The sequence below is a fragment of the Desmodus rotundus genome, chromosome X, assembly GCF_022682495.2.
Source record: "Desmodus rotundus isolate HL8 chromosome X, HLdesRot8A.1, whole genome shotgun sequence".
Lineage (NCBI taxonomy): Eukaryota > Metazoa > Chordata > Mammalia > Chiroptera > Phyllostomidae > Desmodus > Desmodus rotundus.
In genome coordinates this window covers 81,088,388-81,106,308 of record NC_071400.1, presented here as the reverse complement: position 1 = coordinate 81,106,308, position 17,921 = coordinate 81,088,388, and the positions used below count along the sequence as shown (strand labels likewise).

General features: G+C 38.9%; 1 protein-coding gene across 5 annotated transcripts in view; it reads right to left on the bottom strand.

Annotated features, from left to right (window-relative positions):
* The window catches only part of DMD (dystrophin), a 1,965,474-nt gene that overhangs the window by 861,207 nt on the left and 1,086,346 nt on the right, over positions 1–17,921 (bottom strand). The gene's annotated exons all lie outside the window — the stretch shown is intronic.

Below are 17,921 nucleotides of genomic sequence, written 5' to 3'. Positions count from 1 at the left end.
TGGATCATGAATTCTGTCCATAAAAGCACCTACATTAACTTAAGCCTCGGCAAACATTAGACTAGTAAATCACTTAAGCATGGACCATCACATCCTGCGCTTCTTCCACCTTTTTCTCAGCATCTAGGCAAATTTTTCATGTAGTTATCCCTCAAATAAATTTCTTAGGACTATCTGAAATGCCACACGCCTGTGTGTGTGTCCGTTTGTATGTGTGTGCGCACCTGTGTGTGTGAGTGTACGGTGAGCTAACTAGGCAAAAAGAGTTAGTACTAGCTAACTACAAGTTTTCTACCAAATTCTCCAACAGTTCACAGTCACCCATGCTTAAAATGCCACTTAGGCACTCATCTTCTCTTTCAGGCTAAAGGGGGGGTGGGAAGCTGATGCTTTTTATTTGCTTCTTGTAGATAATTAAAATTTTATTATTCACACTAGCATGCCATCGATGCCTTGGCTGATCCTTTAAACATCTGGCCTACTGTTTAAAATGCATGGAGCGCAGTCGTGTCAGCCCGTGCTGATAATCAGAGGACCTTCAATTAAGTACCTACAAAGCAGCCAGTAATAAAGGAGAGAAAAGACGATACAAGTTTGCCAAAGAATTCTTTCATAGTCTGATTCTCCAAAGCAATTAGAATCATTTCTTTTGGCCTTGGAATTAATGAATTTTCATTAAAATTTAAATTTCAAATGATTCCAAGGATATCAAACTCGAGAAGTTGAGCTGATTGTCTCCATAATAAATCACACCACAGGAACATGTCAAAAAGACTAATGCAAGTTCTTTGCCATCCCAAGTTATGTTTCTCCTTGTCAGTGAATATATGTAATTGCTTTCTTTTTCTCCAAGCAGCAATAGCCAAAGACCCACTGTTATTAAACTCTATCCCTCTGTGTTCAGAATTTGTCAAATTACAATTCCAGGAGGCCGTGACTGAAACTTGTTCTAGTCTATTAAAAAAAATAAGCCTTGTTCTAATAATAGAATGTGATGTGAATTTAAAAAATTTGTTACAGTTACTTTCTTCACACTAAGTTAATTTGTTTAAATGAGGAAATAAAATTAGGTGTAATATTCTAATATCAATGGCCGCTAATGTTTAACTTGATAACGCAGACATCTTCTTTTCTTTCTTTCTTTCTTTTTTAATAAACCTCACCCAAGGATATATTTATTGATTTTTAGAGAGAGAGGGAGAGAGAGACATCAATGTGAGAGAGAAACATCGATCAGTTGCCTCCCATATGCACTGCGACTGGGGATCGAACCCACAACCTAGGTATGTGCCCTGACTGGGAGTCAAACCTGCAACCTTTTGGTGTACGGGATGAAGCTCCAACCAACTGAGCCACCCAGTCAGGGCAACATTTTCTTTTCTTCATGGAAAACTAAACACTGTGTGTGTGTAAAGTAAGAGCTGCATTATGGAATACCCAAAAGTATGACAAGAAAAAGAACTAAAATTCTTTGGGCACAGAAATCAACATGGGTGGTTTTTTTTAATGGTAATAAAATTGAGCAATGACATAGGTAGTAAAAATAATACTCATATAATAAGAATGGGCTGGTGTGAAAGCTGAACAGTGTTAATGTGGAACAGAAGACTTGGCAAGTTCTAGGTTCTACTTTGTTCACAGACTTACTCGCCCTCACAAAAAGTTATTTTCTATACCAATGTTGATGGCATCTTTTTCTCTCTGCAACAGAGTAAATTCTCTTTGTTTTTTTAACTATAGTCTAAAGAAGAGTTTCCCCAAATATGGCATATACCTATCAAGCATTATGAAGGAGTCCCTTTGATTCCCATTGGAATAGTTTCTGAATATGTTCCCCTTTATCTGCGTCGTTTGAATCAGACTAATGGAAATAGACAGCATCAGTGACTTATTTTCATTGGTCACTATTTGTTTCATGCATTGAGATTTTGTACAGGATTCTGAACCCAGGAAATAACCACTGCAAAAAGTTTCCCCAACAATCCATGTTTTCCAACCCAGCATTTCTCCAGCACTCCCATCATGGGGGTACAGGTTATAAGTAAATATAGAATAATAAATAAAAACAGAAGTTGGTGACTTAGGGTATATTCAGAGACTGGGAGGAGCATCAGAAGTCCTAAACAGGCCATCGAACTGTTTCAATGGCCATTTTATTGGCCTTGCTCAGTGTAAATATGTCAGTACACGGGCAGCCTCGCACCTATTGCGTAGTCCCTCAGTCCTTCGTGCTTGGCTCTGACCTGCCAGCTCATGGGTACATTTCAGTTTGCAACACACTAACTGTGTGTTACAATTTCTATTCCACTGACACTGCACGCCTATCCTCACCTCATTCATACTCTCATGACTGAGAACTAGAGCCCAGCTGCAGACATAGCTGTGAGCGGCTCTTCTTGTCTTCTACTTCCATTGTGTATATGAGGCCCCTCTGTGTCTGGGTGCTTAAAACATACTCCACTACAATAAATATATTTATGGAAGTAATATATTAGCTTATGGTAACAGGAATTACTTTTGAGAGCACAAAGTAATGCTAACCTCTACTTTTTAAATTTTATTGTTTTTTTCTAATTTTTTATTTATTGATTTTTTTTTTTTTAGAGAGAGAGAAAAGGAAAGAGAGAGAGAGACACTGATGTCTTGTTCCACTTATTTATGCATTCATTGATTGATTCTTGTATGTGCCCTGACTGGGGATCGAACCTACAACCTCAGTTAATCAGGGCGATTCTCTAACCAACTGAGCTACCCAGCCAGGGTTAATTCTATTTTTCAATTACAGTTGACATCCAATATTATTTTGTATTAGTTTCAGGTGTTCAGCATGATGGTTAGACAATCATATGCTTTACAAAGTGTTCCCCAGATATTTCCAGTGCCCAGCTGACACCACACAGAGTTATTATAGTATTATTGACTGTGTTCCCCATGCTTTACATTCACCTCTTATTTTGACCCATCACGCATCCACACCACTGATGATGGTTAGCAACACGGTCTCTAGAAAGCTAGAGCTTAAGAACAGAAATGGATGAGAGGAGGACAGTTCCTGAGTTCACACAAATTGCTGATGGTGGAAATTGGGGCACATAATTCTAAAATAAATTGTTTCAAATTTAGTAAGATGATTAAATATAACCCATGGGTGGGGGCAACTTTTTAGAGTCCATTATTTATAATTTATCAGCATTAACATGCTTTTCTCCCTGAAAAAATGTAAAAAAAAAAAAAAAGCAGGTGAATTTTTTTCAGATAAATGGAGAATGCAGCAGGAATTTTTTTTTTCTACCTTTAGGAAATGGTATCAGAACATATAATTATCAGTACAATAAATACAGAAGCAGCTTGAACTACTTATTTAATTAAGGTCACAAAAATGAAAAAAACGAACACTGTGATTGAACAGGAAATGATGTCTGACGTGGCCTGGTATAGAGGGCGCCCTTCTCACTCAGTTTTTATTTTAACCTGTATTCCACTTGATGCTTTTAATAACTGGAAATATTCACATGGCATCTTGGTAAGATTTTAAACCTGTTCAATGCCCTAAGAAAATATGTTTTAAGAGATTTGAAAGAACATTACTAAGTCTAAAATTGGAAAACTGCCAATGAATTCTATAATTAGTAGGGCAACCTCAGCGTGAACTTGAAAAGTTAAGCTAAACTCCATATCTCATTGAAAAGTCGTCATTAGCTTCAACACTGTTGAAGATTAACCAGTGTAATGTGGAAGTGAAGTGGGTGAGAATGGGTAGGATAGGCATAGAATTACAATTTTACACACCCCAAATTGGGAAATGTTGACCTGGCGACTGGACAGAATATTTATAATCACTGTTCTTCAGAGCAGTTTTCATCATTTGGCCCTTGTGTAACAGAGCCGCGGTCCAATATTTATCATGGGATAATTGGGACGCAGTGCCTGCAATGTTAGAAGTCTGGAGGACACTTTTCTGGTTTGTGGTGACATCAGATCCTATAGTTAAAATTTTATTTATTTAATTTTGATATGATAGCTTAAAAAGGAAACCTACCAGATTCTTTTGAAGGTAACGATGATCATTTTCTATTCAAAGGGCTTTTTCTCATGTACATGGTCAAAGTAGAGCTGAGCACTGAATGAATATCAAAACAATCGCAATATAGTTGTAGGTAGCATACTTTCTAAAAGCAGCAGAGATAGTTCCACAACTGTGCAACCAGGTTTTATCTATGTTATATATGGGTTTTGAATTCTTTTCTATATATATATATATTTCCTCTTTTTCATTTGAAACAGCAAAGACGATTTCAATGAAGCATCTTTAGTGATGGTGTGGTGGATTAATTGACTGCACACAATTTCACTCACTTGATTTTATTACATCCTATTAGCTTTTAACTCCTATAGCCCATCTGTGAAAATCTGGTTGACTTGTTTGCATACGTTTTGCCTATATTCAGCAGAACTATGAATTTTTCACTGCAACTTAAGTTTAGGACCTCTAAAAACATTCTCTGAATTTGACAGCTGATGGGATGTCTTTCATAAAGCCAAAAAAGCGTTAATTACCTGGATTTCATAAGTTAAACCATTGGTATGATGTTGTTGCATTGTCCCCCTAAGAGGGCAAAACGTCGAGACGGGGAAGATACATAAGCAGGTACGCCAGTGAGGAGCTGTTTGTTCGGTGTGTCACGCAGCAGCAGCAGGGCAGCAGGTAACACAGGCATAGGGAAGACTGGAAGAGGGACTCAAAGTCAAACATGGGACTGGCAATCTCATGGGTGTGACCTGGGACAGAATTTGTTCCATGAACGCAATCAGGGGAGTCCAACCTTTTGGCGTGTCTGGGCCACCTTGGAAGAAGAGGAGTTGTCTTGGGCCACACATTAAGTACACTGCAGTACATGATCGCAAGAAAATCTCATCATGTTTGAAGTAAATTTACGATTTTGTGTTGGGCCGCATTCACAGCCATCCTGGGCTGCGTGCGGCCCACGGGCTACAGGTTGGACACCCCTAGGTCACTCAGCTGTCTAGGAAGCAGACAGCCCCTGAAAACTGTGTAAGGTGAACCATGAAGTTCATCAGAGAGCTGTGAAGTGGGGTCAGCAAGTTAGTATACCCTCAGGCCACTGGGGCCTCACCAAACTGGAGAGATTCAGGGTATCACAGATATTATGGCTGACTCTGTGCAAACCTTCATAGAAATGGCAAACGCTAAACTACCTGCCTGTTTAACAATGTAAACAGTAAGCTGGTAAGGGCTTGGGCTGCCTGGGGCTTATTTGGTGAGCAAATAAATTAGCGCGGTCAAAAAAGTAAATCTCTGTCATTTGCATCATGCTTCCTAAGAATATCACTCAGTAACCTTGAAGACCGTAAAAATCCGATATGAGAAAGCAAATATGTTACCTGTTCCTTTTATTTTCTGTCTACATTTTCTCTTCAGTGATAAGTACAAAGAGAAATATTGAAAGTTAGAAGGGTAATCCAAAAGTTGTTAGTGGTTGCTCTAAAATTGATTTCTCCATTCTTTTGGCATTTACTAGAATTATTTAAATTTCACAGCACTATCTAAGGAGTCTATGAGACAAATTACATTGTAAATCAATTATATTACCATGGGCTTGCCCATTATTTGTGCAAGTGGCTTTACTTGCCTTGCTTGCTATTAAATATAGTTTATGGACAATTTGGCAGTATATTTTCCTTCTATGTGATTTTTATGAATGACTGCATCTTGAGGGGTTGACTTCTGTACATATATGAATGACATGTAATATTAAAAACCCTTTGTTCTCCAATGATATATTTTCCTTCGTATTTTAAGTTCAATTGGTTAACATATTCCCACAATACTTTAAAATTCTGTTCTTTTATTTGAGATGTTAAAATCAGTATTCCATATAGCAATATTTCATATAGATTAATTTCCCATTTAGGAGGAAATGATCTAGTGAATAAGAATTTTTGTCTTTTACTTGCTAATAATGTCTTCTAATTACAGAAGAATATGTTTTAGAGAAGAATTTTCAAAACCCAGAGGGGACTCTATTCATTGTAATCTCTCTTGAGAAATAATTTCCTTGAGTGTTATTTCAAGTGAAGTTCTAAGTCATTCTAATTTCTTACCCACTTTTTTCAAAGTTAGTATATCAAATATACTTTAATCACTGTTTAATCTGGGATATGGTCATTAATTATCACGCATATATTAAGAAAATTTGGCTCAGGACAAGCGATCCTGTGATGAAGTCTCCCGGTGTGTTTGATTCTCTGGTAATTGCTTACTAGAAACTGAAGAAGAATTAGCCACGTTTTGAAAATCTTCTATAGCCTGGAGAAAGAATCTCTAGATTTATCTTCTATTCCTAGCTTTTCTTTTTCCTTTAAGATGTAGCTTCATCATTTTATAGTGTTGTTACATCCTATTTTTCAGTATTGTATATTCTTACCAATAAGTCCAACCCGGTAGTATTTGAAGTAGGGCTGCTATTATTAATGCTGTTTGCCAAAAACAATTCCAAATCAGCTCAAGATCAACCAGCAAGCAAATGGCATGGTTGGGACTAAGTGTAATGGTGACCACAGAAAAGATCACAAGGCCAGTTTTCTAAATTCATCTATTACCAAAAATGTACTCATGAGTTCACCTAGAACTTCCTAAACAAGGATCCAGGTAGATAGAGATTTCCGAAGTAGGAATAGAAAAGCAACCCTCTTAGCTCCTTTATCTAGTATTCCCGACTCTGAGATGTAGATTGTTTTCTTTCTTAATTGGCGAAATGCTGCAGAGATTTTCAGTCCCTCAGTGAAAGTTACTTAGGAAGAGGCATTAATTCTTTTGGCTCACTGGGGTATCATTTGGCAAATTACTCTAGTGAGCAATAAACCACAGAGTTGGAAGATGCACTGAGAAATTCTCTAGATGTATTCTTTCGCCTTCTGATAAATTAGAAACTCATTACAGTCAATAACAAGTATATGCGTATTGTCGTACTGTAAACATTGACTATAAAATCATGGATGAACCATGAGTATTTCATTATGCCACACTTTTGAAGGTTTGCCTAAGCATATGTGGTATGTATTTATATTTCAAAATGTGGCTCAAATTCCTGAAGGACTACAAAGGAAACCCAACCATCCCACTTGCAAGTGGCTCAGGTTAGTTGCTCTTGCTCAGCACTCCTTTAAGTTTTCAAATCATGATAATCAAAAGTGTCAGAAAACACAACAATGATAATTTATTTTGTAACTTAGAGGATAACAGAATGAAATAGGTTGTGAAAACTGGTGCTAACTGAAATGATGAACTAATATTTTGAGTTGATACATATATAAAATCCTGATTGAGACACATTTTCACATCTCCAAAGAAAGAGTATAGCATTAACTATAAGATTCCATTCCAACCATTAATTGGCATAATTCTTAGCTGGTCTTATAATACAAAGTTACAAAATATGAGAAGAATTTATAACTATTTTTGGGAATTAGTTATATAAAATAATTGGTTAATTATACCCCATAAGAATAGACCAAAGAAATTTTAAGATAAAAGTCTATATAGTAAGTAGCCCTGGCTGGTATAGCTCAGTGGATTGAGTGACAGCCTGCGTTCCAAAAGATCGCTGGTTCGATTCCCAGTCAGGTCACATGCCTGGGCTGCAGGTCAGGTCCCCAGTAGGGGACACGTGAGAGGCAACCACACACTGATGTTTCTCTCCCTCTCTTTCTCCTTCCCTCCTCCTCTCTAAAAATAAATAAATAAAGTCTTTATAAAAAGTCTGTATAGTAAGTAACTGTTTTCCCCTCAAACACAGGAAGAAATAAGCACATGAAACATAAAACTTTTCCTTTCTATAAATCAGAAAAATTATTTAATCCACCATATAAAAACATAGCATTTAAAGAGCTGCAGATCTGAACAATAGCCATAAAATGCAATATTACATTATGGTGCTATTTATCTGTTCATATACAAGTCCTTCTTGCCTCTCCAATGAAATTTCAAAATCAATAAAAATTAGGTGGAAGACCTCTGCATTCCTCAGCATCTCATACATTGGAACAACATGTAATATATTCTCCAAAAAAATGTGGGATGATGAAGAAATTGCATTCACTACCTAAGGTATGAATATAAAAGGATAAGGGGAATGCTTTGAAAAAAGAACAGTTACTGATATTTCCTTTAAAACACAGGGTCAGCAAACTCCAGCCTGTGGGGCGGCTCCCAGCTGCCACCCCTGTTTGCATGGTACACAAGCTATGCATGGTTTTCACGTTTTACATGGTTGGCAAAAAGTCATGAGACTGTTTTGTAACATGTGAACTTTATGTGAAAATCAAATGGCAGTGTCCAAAAGTTTGATAGGCACAGAACTCATGTATTGTCTATGGCTGCACTCATACCACAAGAGCAGAGCTGAGTAGCTGCAGCAGAGACCAGATGGCTCGCCAAGCAGAAAATGCCTACTATCTGGTCTGTTATAGAAAAGTTCGTTGACTCCTGCTTTAGGAGAAAGCATGCACAAGGAGAGAAAAAAGAGCAATCAGATGCTAGTTGGACCCCAAGAGTGAAACTGTGGAGAGTAAAGGGGGGGAAAAGCAGAAAAGGGGGGGAGTTAAGTGGCAACAGCTTTGGAAATGTGGTTATAAAATTCGTATTTACATCTTTATGTTATCGAGTCACAGAAAGGGGGAATTTTTGCTTTTTGAGGACTTTTGAGTAGATTGTAGAGGGCAAAACACAGAGAGGGGGAGGGAGGGGAATAAGACTGCTCAGAGAACTTAATGTCACTTCATTGTTCTGCCCCGTCTCTTTCAACTCTAAGCATGAGTTAGTTTTAATGGTAAGTAAATATTTATTCTGTCTCATTATAAAAAAATAAGAGGGAGAGAGACCACGTATAAAATTAAACATGGACTGTAAAAAATCATTCTTCCATTTATAGAATTTTTCAATGGAAGAACCACCCAAGCCTAAATGGTGCTTGCAGAGTTTCTACAATAATAATGGATTAGAAACAGTCACAATTAACACACACACACACACACACACACACACACACACACACACACTTTCATGCTGTCACTAAAATCATCCCTGGGAACAAATCAAATCACTTCAGGGCACTGGTGGGCAAACAAAACATGCAAATCCTGACTTTCTGGCAAAGTTTCATTTATTGTGAGTTGTTAGAACTTGTCTTAAAAACTAAAATTCTACCGAGGTCTTTCTTGTGAAACTATTGTTCATCTTCAGTTCCTATATATACTTAAATCTACACCCATAGTTTTCCTATCTTCCTAGCCACTGTGATATTTCAACAGAAAAAAAAAAAAAAACCCATGTCCTTTGGGATTCTACATTTATTTTCTTAATTACTTCAAGGAAATCAAGTTTTCCCAGTGTTAAAGGATTCTGTTCAACACATAGTTACTTAGCCCGCACTATAGGCGACGCACTGTTATAGGGGCTATGGGAGATGCAAAGGAATGTAAGTGACAGCCCCCGCCCTCCAGATGACCGTAACCTGCGTAGGAAGACAGACAGGTGTGCAAGTAACTATGATTCAGAGCAGATGGAGATAAATGCTTTACTAGAGCTAGACATGGGAGAGAGAGATTATCTCTGGTGGGAAGTTTCAGATGGTTTCATGGTGTTTCAGGCCCGGGCCATCAAGGAAACATGAGAGTTCCTTAAGAAAGGTCCAGCAAAGACCATTCCAAGAAGACATTATTACATTACAGAGGCATGAAACACTAAGTGTTATCTGCCTCACTCCCAGATACACAAACTGTGGTAGGGGCCCAGGGATCTGCATTACTGACCAGCTCCCTAGGCGATCCTATTGTAGGGGTTCCGCAAACTTATTATATTTTGTCGAGTATAATATGCTCCCGCGTATTGTGCTACCTAGTATGCTATCCCTGACAACTGACCTGACATAATGAATAAAAAATATATCACAGGGTTTAAGAATAAGTAATGTTTTCCATTCTGAATCATTTACTCAATTCACAATGGCCAAGACTTGTCAAGTGGCTGGAGAGGCCACCACCAACTGGCGAGCTATTCTTTCTAATCCCACAACGTGAGATGAATCTCTATTATTAACTGGCTACCACCCTGATTTTGAAAAATATAACTCAAATCTAGCAAGGAGATGAGTAATGCCTAGTGCCAAGTATAACTTCTGTTTGGCTAATGATGAATTTATTTTCCTTACAGGCATATGGAATTACAGGGTTGCAAACAGCCAGAGAGGTGCCTCTTTCTGTAATTACAGCATTGCTATAATTACAGATAAAGGTTTGTCAGCATTTCCATGAAAAGAACTTAACTCAGCTGTTAAATGTCCATTAGTCTAATATATGGCTTATAATATCTGAGCTTAACTGCCTATTAAAAACAGTTAATTAAAAATGGATTGATATTTTTATAAAATTATATAAATACCCAGAAGCAACCAGCCCTTCCAGTATGTGTGTTCCTGTAACAATTAAAGAGCGAGTTTCTTTTCAATATTTGAAATTTCTAATACGCAGAGCTTTTTAAAACTTGACCTGTTTCTATTTTGTTTGTTTATCTTGTTGGTTGGATTCCACATATAAGTGAAATCATGTGGTATTTGTGTTTCTCTGACTGGCTTATTTCACTTAGCATAAGGGCTGGGTGAAAATGGTGAAGCGATTAAGTTAAAAAAACAACAAACCTCAGACACAGACAACAGCACAGTGCTGACCGGAGGAGAGAGGGAGGGGAGGTAGGAGAGGGTACGGGAGGTATAACCGGTGACGGAAGGAGACCTGACTTGGGGTGGTGGAGACACACTACACTATACAGATGATGTGTTGTAGAATTGTACACCTGACACCTAATATTTTATTAACCAATGTCACCCCAATTCATTCAGTAAAAACTAAAAAATACCCTTGACCTAAAAAGTTCTGACAAATGATTACTTAGAAATAAAGCAAAGTTTCCATAAGGAGGAACGACGCCTTAACTACGGCAATGGACACCGATGAACTAGTATGATTCCCCTTCAGCGAAGAACTTGTTGCCTCAGCAGCTGAGAGAATTGTGGGCAGACCGCTTTCAGAGGTCCATCCCTTTAGGGGTTCCCTCAGCTGCAGAGAGTCCCCTCACCCAAGGTTATGACCCTTTCTGAGAAGGACTGATTAATGCAGGAATATAAAGATCCAGTAATCCCAGGCCAACTCAGGATGACTCTAAAGGGCTGGTCTAGCTCCAAAGCGTCCCATGTGGTTGACCAACTGTTGGCAAACAGCCCGGCGGAAGTGCGCAGCGACATGGCAAATGCCCACACAGGCTGGCCACATAGGCAAGGCTCAACTTCCGATTGACCTGACTGTTGGTGAATGCTTTGTGATCCTCCCGAAACACGGGAAGGTATGCAGTCTTGAAAGAAGGTGTACCTTTCTCGAGGAAGGCTGCCATCGGGCAGTTTCTCATCTGCCTCTCGGGTTATGGTCAGACATGCGGCTTTCCAGGGCAGCTCCCTGTATGCTTGCAGGCTGTAAAACCATCCGAAGAAGCGTCCTGCCCACTAAACTCCGTCTCAGACTCTGCGTCCCAGGGAGCTCCTCAACCTGTCACACCCACCCAGTATTTCAAGGAAAGCGAGGAGGGCAATAGGATGGAGTGTTATTTCTCTTCCTGTTTGGCTTCCCAAGAGAAGTTGTGTTTATTACTCCAGCGTAAGAGCCCACAGAGCTATTTCATACACATTATCTCAGGGGTGCCCAACTCCCAGGCCTCAGGCCGCCACCACTCCGTGGCCTGTTAGGAACCAACCCTGAGCCCTGACTGAAGCTCCCTGACCTCCGCCTCTTGATCACCCCCCAACCGCTTCCACGCCAGAGCTCCGCTTCCTGTTCTCCCCACCCAGGTCTCTAGTGCCAAAAAGGTTGGGGACTGCTGCATGGTCTCCCTTTGAAAAGATGCTTTACTGGATGATGACTGAGCAGGCACCGAGACCATCCCCATCAGACCATTATTGTGCCTCTTCCAAAACATCTCCAGCCATCTTCCAGGTGTGGAGGTACCTTATTCTGTGAGATCTAAGAAATCTGTCCCTTTATGACTTCCGCTCCTTTACTCCACTTCTTTGCTGAGCAAAAAGTATGCTTTAATCTCTTTTCTATAAAATAACACTTGAGGTTAACATGCATTTCTTTCTCCATACTGGCTCTTTCCACCTCATGGAAAAACATTCTCAATTACTACTAATCCTGAGATCAGCTGTTTTTAGGCTGCTTGACTTTTCACAAACCCTATAGGACCTAAAGCGAGAAAAGATCCCTCACGATCATGCCTCCCCGATGTGTGTGCTGACAGTTTCTAGTGCGCTGGATGGCTCCTCGGATGGTGCTTTTAATTGAAACCAGCTCTTTATGGTCGAGGACATAAAGGAGCTCTCCAGAGGGCTCTAGGCATGGGAGCCAATATCAGATCAAAAGCAAACTCCATTTTATTCTGATGTTCCTGGGGGCTTTCTCATTTAGTCAGCCTAATATTTATTAGGCGCCTGCTATTGTGGAAGCTACCACCCTGGATGAAATATATAGACACCGCTGTCTATTTGATCTCAAAAAATAATAGAAGGCCTCTTCTGGCTCTTATAACATTTTTGAAAGTTCTGCATAATTTCTTTTCTATTATCTTTTGAACATAATCCATGGCAGCTTCTAACTAGCAACCCCTGGATTTCAACTGCCGCTCCTATTTATTGAATCTGATGGTTGGCTGAATCGAAAGCTTTCATGTAGATAAAGGGACCCCGACAGTGCTGTGGAAGGGGGCCCAGAGTTGTCTCATGGATTGAGGTGGCTTACCAAACAACATAGCTGGGACATTCCGCAAACCAGTTCAATACTTAACTGTATTCTTTCAACCAAAACCTTGAAGAGATCTCAAATCTCCGATACTTAGGAGATAAGCCATTTGAAACCAACATTTCATTAATAAATTCTGCCTGCTCGTTTGTTCTAGTCTTCATGGCAGCCACATTTGTTAGTTTATGTGCCTCGAAACCTTAACATATGAAATAGATATATAATTATTTGGTTATACTTCTTTTTTAATTACTTTATTGTTGTTCAATTACAGTTGTCTGCATTTTCCCCCCACGGCTTCCCCCACCCCAGCCAATCCCACCTCCCTCCCTTGCTTCCACCCTCCCTAACTACACTTCCTGTTAGACTTAGAAACTTTGCTTTTTCTGTTTCCAAAGTTGTCCTATTCTTTCACAAATAGGGCTGCAACCTGCACTTAAAATCTTATATAGCTTCTGAATTTTCTTTCTGTCTATAATTGAATATTGTCATGATATTCTTTTGTAATATTTAAATGGAACTATGAATGTCTCTGAATGTAAATACCGAAACCCCAAACATCTTGCCCGCTTACCTAAGGTTAATGAAAAGGCTTCGGAGCCTGATTTAATTAAAAGCAAGAAGGATATAGTCCCAAAAGGGACAATACATAGAGCGTGCATGTGTGCGCTGCATAAAGACACCCAGCCCACAGCCCAAAGCCAGCACAGGTTTCCCTCTGTAGGTCACGGGCCTTCGCTCAGGGCCACATCCCATCCCCTCCAGCCCCTGAGTTGAGATACCTTCTGCAAATGTGCCTGCCCAAAGAGGGAAGATATTTTTTATTAAATTACTAAGCCAAAGAAAAAGGATATTCGCACAGACTCTGGATATGCCAAAAGCAGACCTTCAAATGGGTAAGGCCTATTTTCAAAGAGTATTACTAAGACACTTATTTGAGATTAAAGTTAATAGGCACAAGCAGTATCTGCTTTATAAGTACCTATGGTCCCAAATTGAACTTGAATATCGGTTGTTTGCAATAGGGAACCAATGGATAAATAGTTGCTCGGTTGCCAGCCCAACCACTGAATTGAACTTAAGCTATTTTAAAAAGTGAGGTTGATCTGCTATAGGGAATATGGAATTCAGGGAGCAGAAAATCCACCTAGAAAACAATGGTAATCCTCTGAGATGGGGTTTTGGAAGTAGGAGGCATAATAAACAGGGCCACCAAGAATGGTGGTACAGGTTATGAACTGATCCCAAAGGTTCCCAGGTGAGAGGGGTAGAGAAGCCGAAACATTCAAACTGTGAAACCTGGTCCACGGATCTCTCTGACCAGGGGAAGAGCTCCTATGTTCTGCTTCTCTGAGGATCCATATGGGCTTGCAGCTGTCCTGAGTGTTTGGGACCCCAGGCTGAGCACACACTCCAGAAAGGCAAGCCAAGTCATTCTGAGAGACAGGGTACTAGCCACAAGCTTGAATGGACAAATCTACTATAAACTGAGCAAGCATTTACTAGAGAATCCATGCTTATTTTAAGTGAAAATTGTGTGTACACACACACACACATGATACATACACATATATAACATTTATAACTGTAATTTTCTCTAGCAAAAGCATAGATCAAGAAATTTATCAAGCTGTATATTTATAATATCTAGTACTATCTACTATAACTGTGTATAATGTACCCTAAAATGTGGGTATTGACTCATCAGAAATTTGTACCTTTTGCACCAAAAGACATATTAGAAAGTCCATAGCTAAATCACCAACAGAACTACTATATTCACCCGATGGAATATTATGCAGCCCCGAAGATGAAATGTTCCACAACTGCACAGAAGAGAATGGATGAATCACACAACTTCAATGAGCTAGAAGCCAGACAGAAAAGAGCATATATGGCCCGATTCAGCAAAAACAAATAATGGGGTAAAACAAATCTATGCTATAACAAATAACATTAGTGTTCACCTGTGGGGGATACACGAGTGGATGTGGGAGCTACGAAGCTTCTGGTGTGCTTTTTGGTTTTTATGTCTTAAAGTATGTTCTGTTTCCATGGCTGTGTTTGGTTTGTGAAAATGCATGAAACTACAGAGTTGTGATACTCTGCTTTTCTATATGTATAGATACACTTTGATTAGAAAGTATTTTTAAAAGTATATATATAGTTCCCTAAGATTCTACAGTATCATAGATTTCTTTTTAAATTTTATTTTTAAAAGATTTTATTTCTTTATTTATTTTTAGAGAGAGAGGAAGGGAGGGAGTAAGAGAAGGAGGGAAACGTTGATGTGAGAGAGAAACATCGACCAAACCAGCCTGGGTTAGGCACGTGCCCTGACCAGGAATCAAATCAAACCGACAACCTTTTGCTTTGCAGGACGATGCCCAACCAGCTGAGCCACACCGGCCGGGGCAGGTGTCCATTGTTTAGGGTTGCTGTAAAACACGGTGTGAGACGGGTGTCTCACAAATAGTATCTTTAATCCACGCAACTGGCCTACCCAGTCAGTATTACTGTCCTCATTGTACAGGTAATTCAGGCTTTCACAGAAACTGAATCCATTCATTGGCATCCATACTTTGCGGGGAAAAAGTGAGTATCATAAAGGTGGATATATTAATATAAGCGGTCACGGTAGTTGCCTTGATTCCTTAGGAGTATAGGAAAAAATGTTCTTGCTTCCTAGAAATAGTTTAGAGAGGCATGGGAAGAGTGGCAGTATATTCTAATTTACATGCTTATTTGGCTGTCCACAATCTAATGATTTTTTTCTGCATAGTAGATTGGCCTAATTTTAACCCACAGTGCTAAAGTGGAGAGGCTTCTAGTGAACCAAACAAAAGTAGCTTCGGGTGAAAAAAAACAATGAGAAATAAACACCTTAGGTAGCCTGCAGCTCCAGTCACAGTTGGTTGACAAGGAATACTTTGTACACATCCAACATTATTTACTAAAAATCCTCCACAGCTCATTGCAACTCTCTTGGTTTCCCGAATATTTTATTTCATAGCCTATTTACTTTTAAGATTTTGATTTTCAAGAATATCATTCTAAAGTACCATTGCTTAACATGACCACCGTTCCCTTCCTAAAGGCCAGGAAAAAATATAATATAAAATTGTAAAAACGTTTGAACATTTGTAATCATGAAAGAATTAACATTACAGAATTACCCCCCCTTCATTTATCCACTGATATAGGAACGTGCATATCATTAATTGAGAAAAAGGATAAAATGGATGTTGACAATATTTCCCAGAAGAAGTTAAAAGTTTGAAAGTTAAGAGAGCAAAGCTGTCACTGAGATTATTTCAGGATCATGTTTCCTGGGATGAACCACTAAATTACAGTTAAAAAAATGCTACTCAGCAGTAACATTTATTTCTGCAAATTATTAACTAAGGTATTAGACTATAACTCAAGATCTTACAGAATTACTAAAGGGCCCACAAAGAAGTACTGTTTTAGTGAAATAGAAGACAAGGATACATAAAAGTAGGTATATGATGTGGACATTAAAAAATACTGTTGATGTGGAACAACAAGAACGCTCATTCATTGCTGGGGGGAATGCAAAATGGCGCCGCCCCTTTGGAAGACAGCTGGCAGTTTCTTACAAAACTAAACATACTCTTACCATGTGATCCACCAATTGTGCTCCCTGGTATTTACCCAATGGAGCTGAAAACTTATGTCTACACACTAACCTGCACATAGATGTTAATAGCAGCTTTAATCATAGTTGCCAAAAGTTGGAAGAAACCATGATGTCCTTTAGTAGGTAAATGCATAAAAAAACTGTATCCAAATTCTTGAATATTAAGTGCTAAAAGGAAATGATCTAACAAGCCATGAAGCTAAGCCCTGGAGCTAAGTGAAGTGCACATACCAAGTGAAAGAAGCCAATCTAACAAGGCAGTATACTATGTGATTACAACTATATATTACATTCTGGAAGAGGCAAAAAACTGTGGAAATAATAAAAATAAAATCAGTGGTTGCCAGAGGTTGGGGGTAAGAGGAGGGACAAATAGGTGGAGCACAGGGGATATTGAGGGCAGTGAAATTACTCTGTATGATATTATGATGGACATATGTCATTACACATTTGCCCAAATCCATAGAATGTACAACACCAAAATGGAAGCAGTAAGAACTGTCCCCATCCCGACTCATCACAAGCAATCTCTTTTAACCCTTCTACTATACTGTTCATTGTCCTGAATGTAAGAGATATTTAAATCTCTACCCTTCGTGGTACATTTACACAATGGAATACTGTTCAGCCACAAAGGAAAACTAAATCTTACCTTCTGCAACAGCATGGATGGACCTGGAGAATGTTATGCTAAGTGAAATAAGCCAGTCAGAGAGAGACGATACCATATAACTTCACCTATGTGTGGATTCTAATGAACAAAATAAACAAACAAAATACAAACAGACTCATAGATGTAAGAACAGACTGACAGCTGTCAGGGGGGAGGGATCTGAGAGACTAGGTGGAAGAAGGTGAAGGGATTAAGCAAAAAAATCCCTCATAGACAAAGACAACAGCATGGCAATTTCCAGAGGGAAAGGGCAGAGTGGGGAGGGAGAACAAGGTAAAGGAATATAAATGGCCACGGCAGGAGACTTGAGTTGGGGTAGTGAACACGTAACACAATATACAGATGATGTATTATAGAATTGTGCTCCTGAAACCTATGTAATTTTATTAACCAATGTCACTGCAGTAAATTCAATAGAATAGAAAAAGAAGTAGAAAAAAAAAATATCTCCAACCCCGGAACACATGCTATTCATCCTGCTTGCTACATTGCCTTCTACAAAAAAGAGAATTGTACACCTGATACTTATGTAATTTTATTAACCAATGTCACCCCAATAAATTCAATAAAAATTTAGAAGAAGAAAGAAAGAAAGAAAGAAAGAAAGAAAGAAAGAAAGAAAGAAAGAAAGAAAGAAAGAAACCCCTATCCTTCAAGGAAGTTATTTAAGGCTGTCCAGAAGTATACACATGGAAAACAGTGAAAGTTAAAGATTTTAAAAAAGTA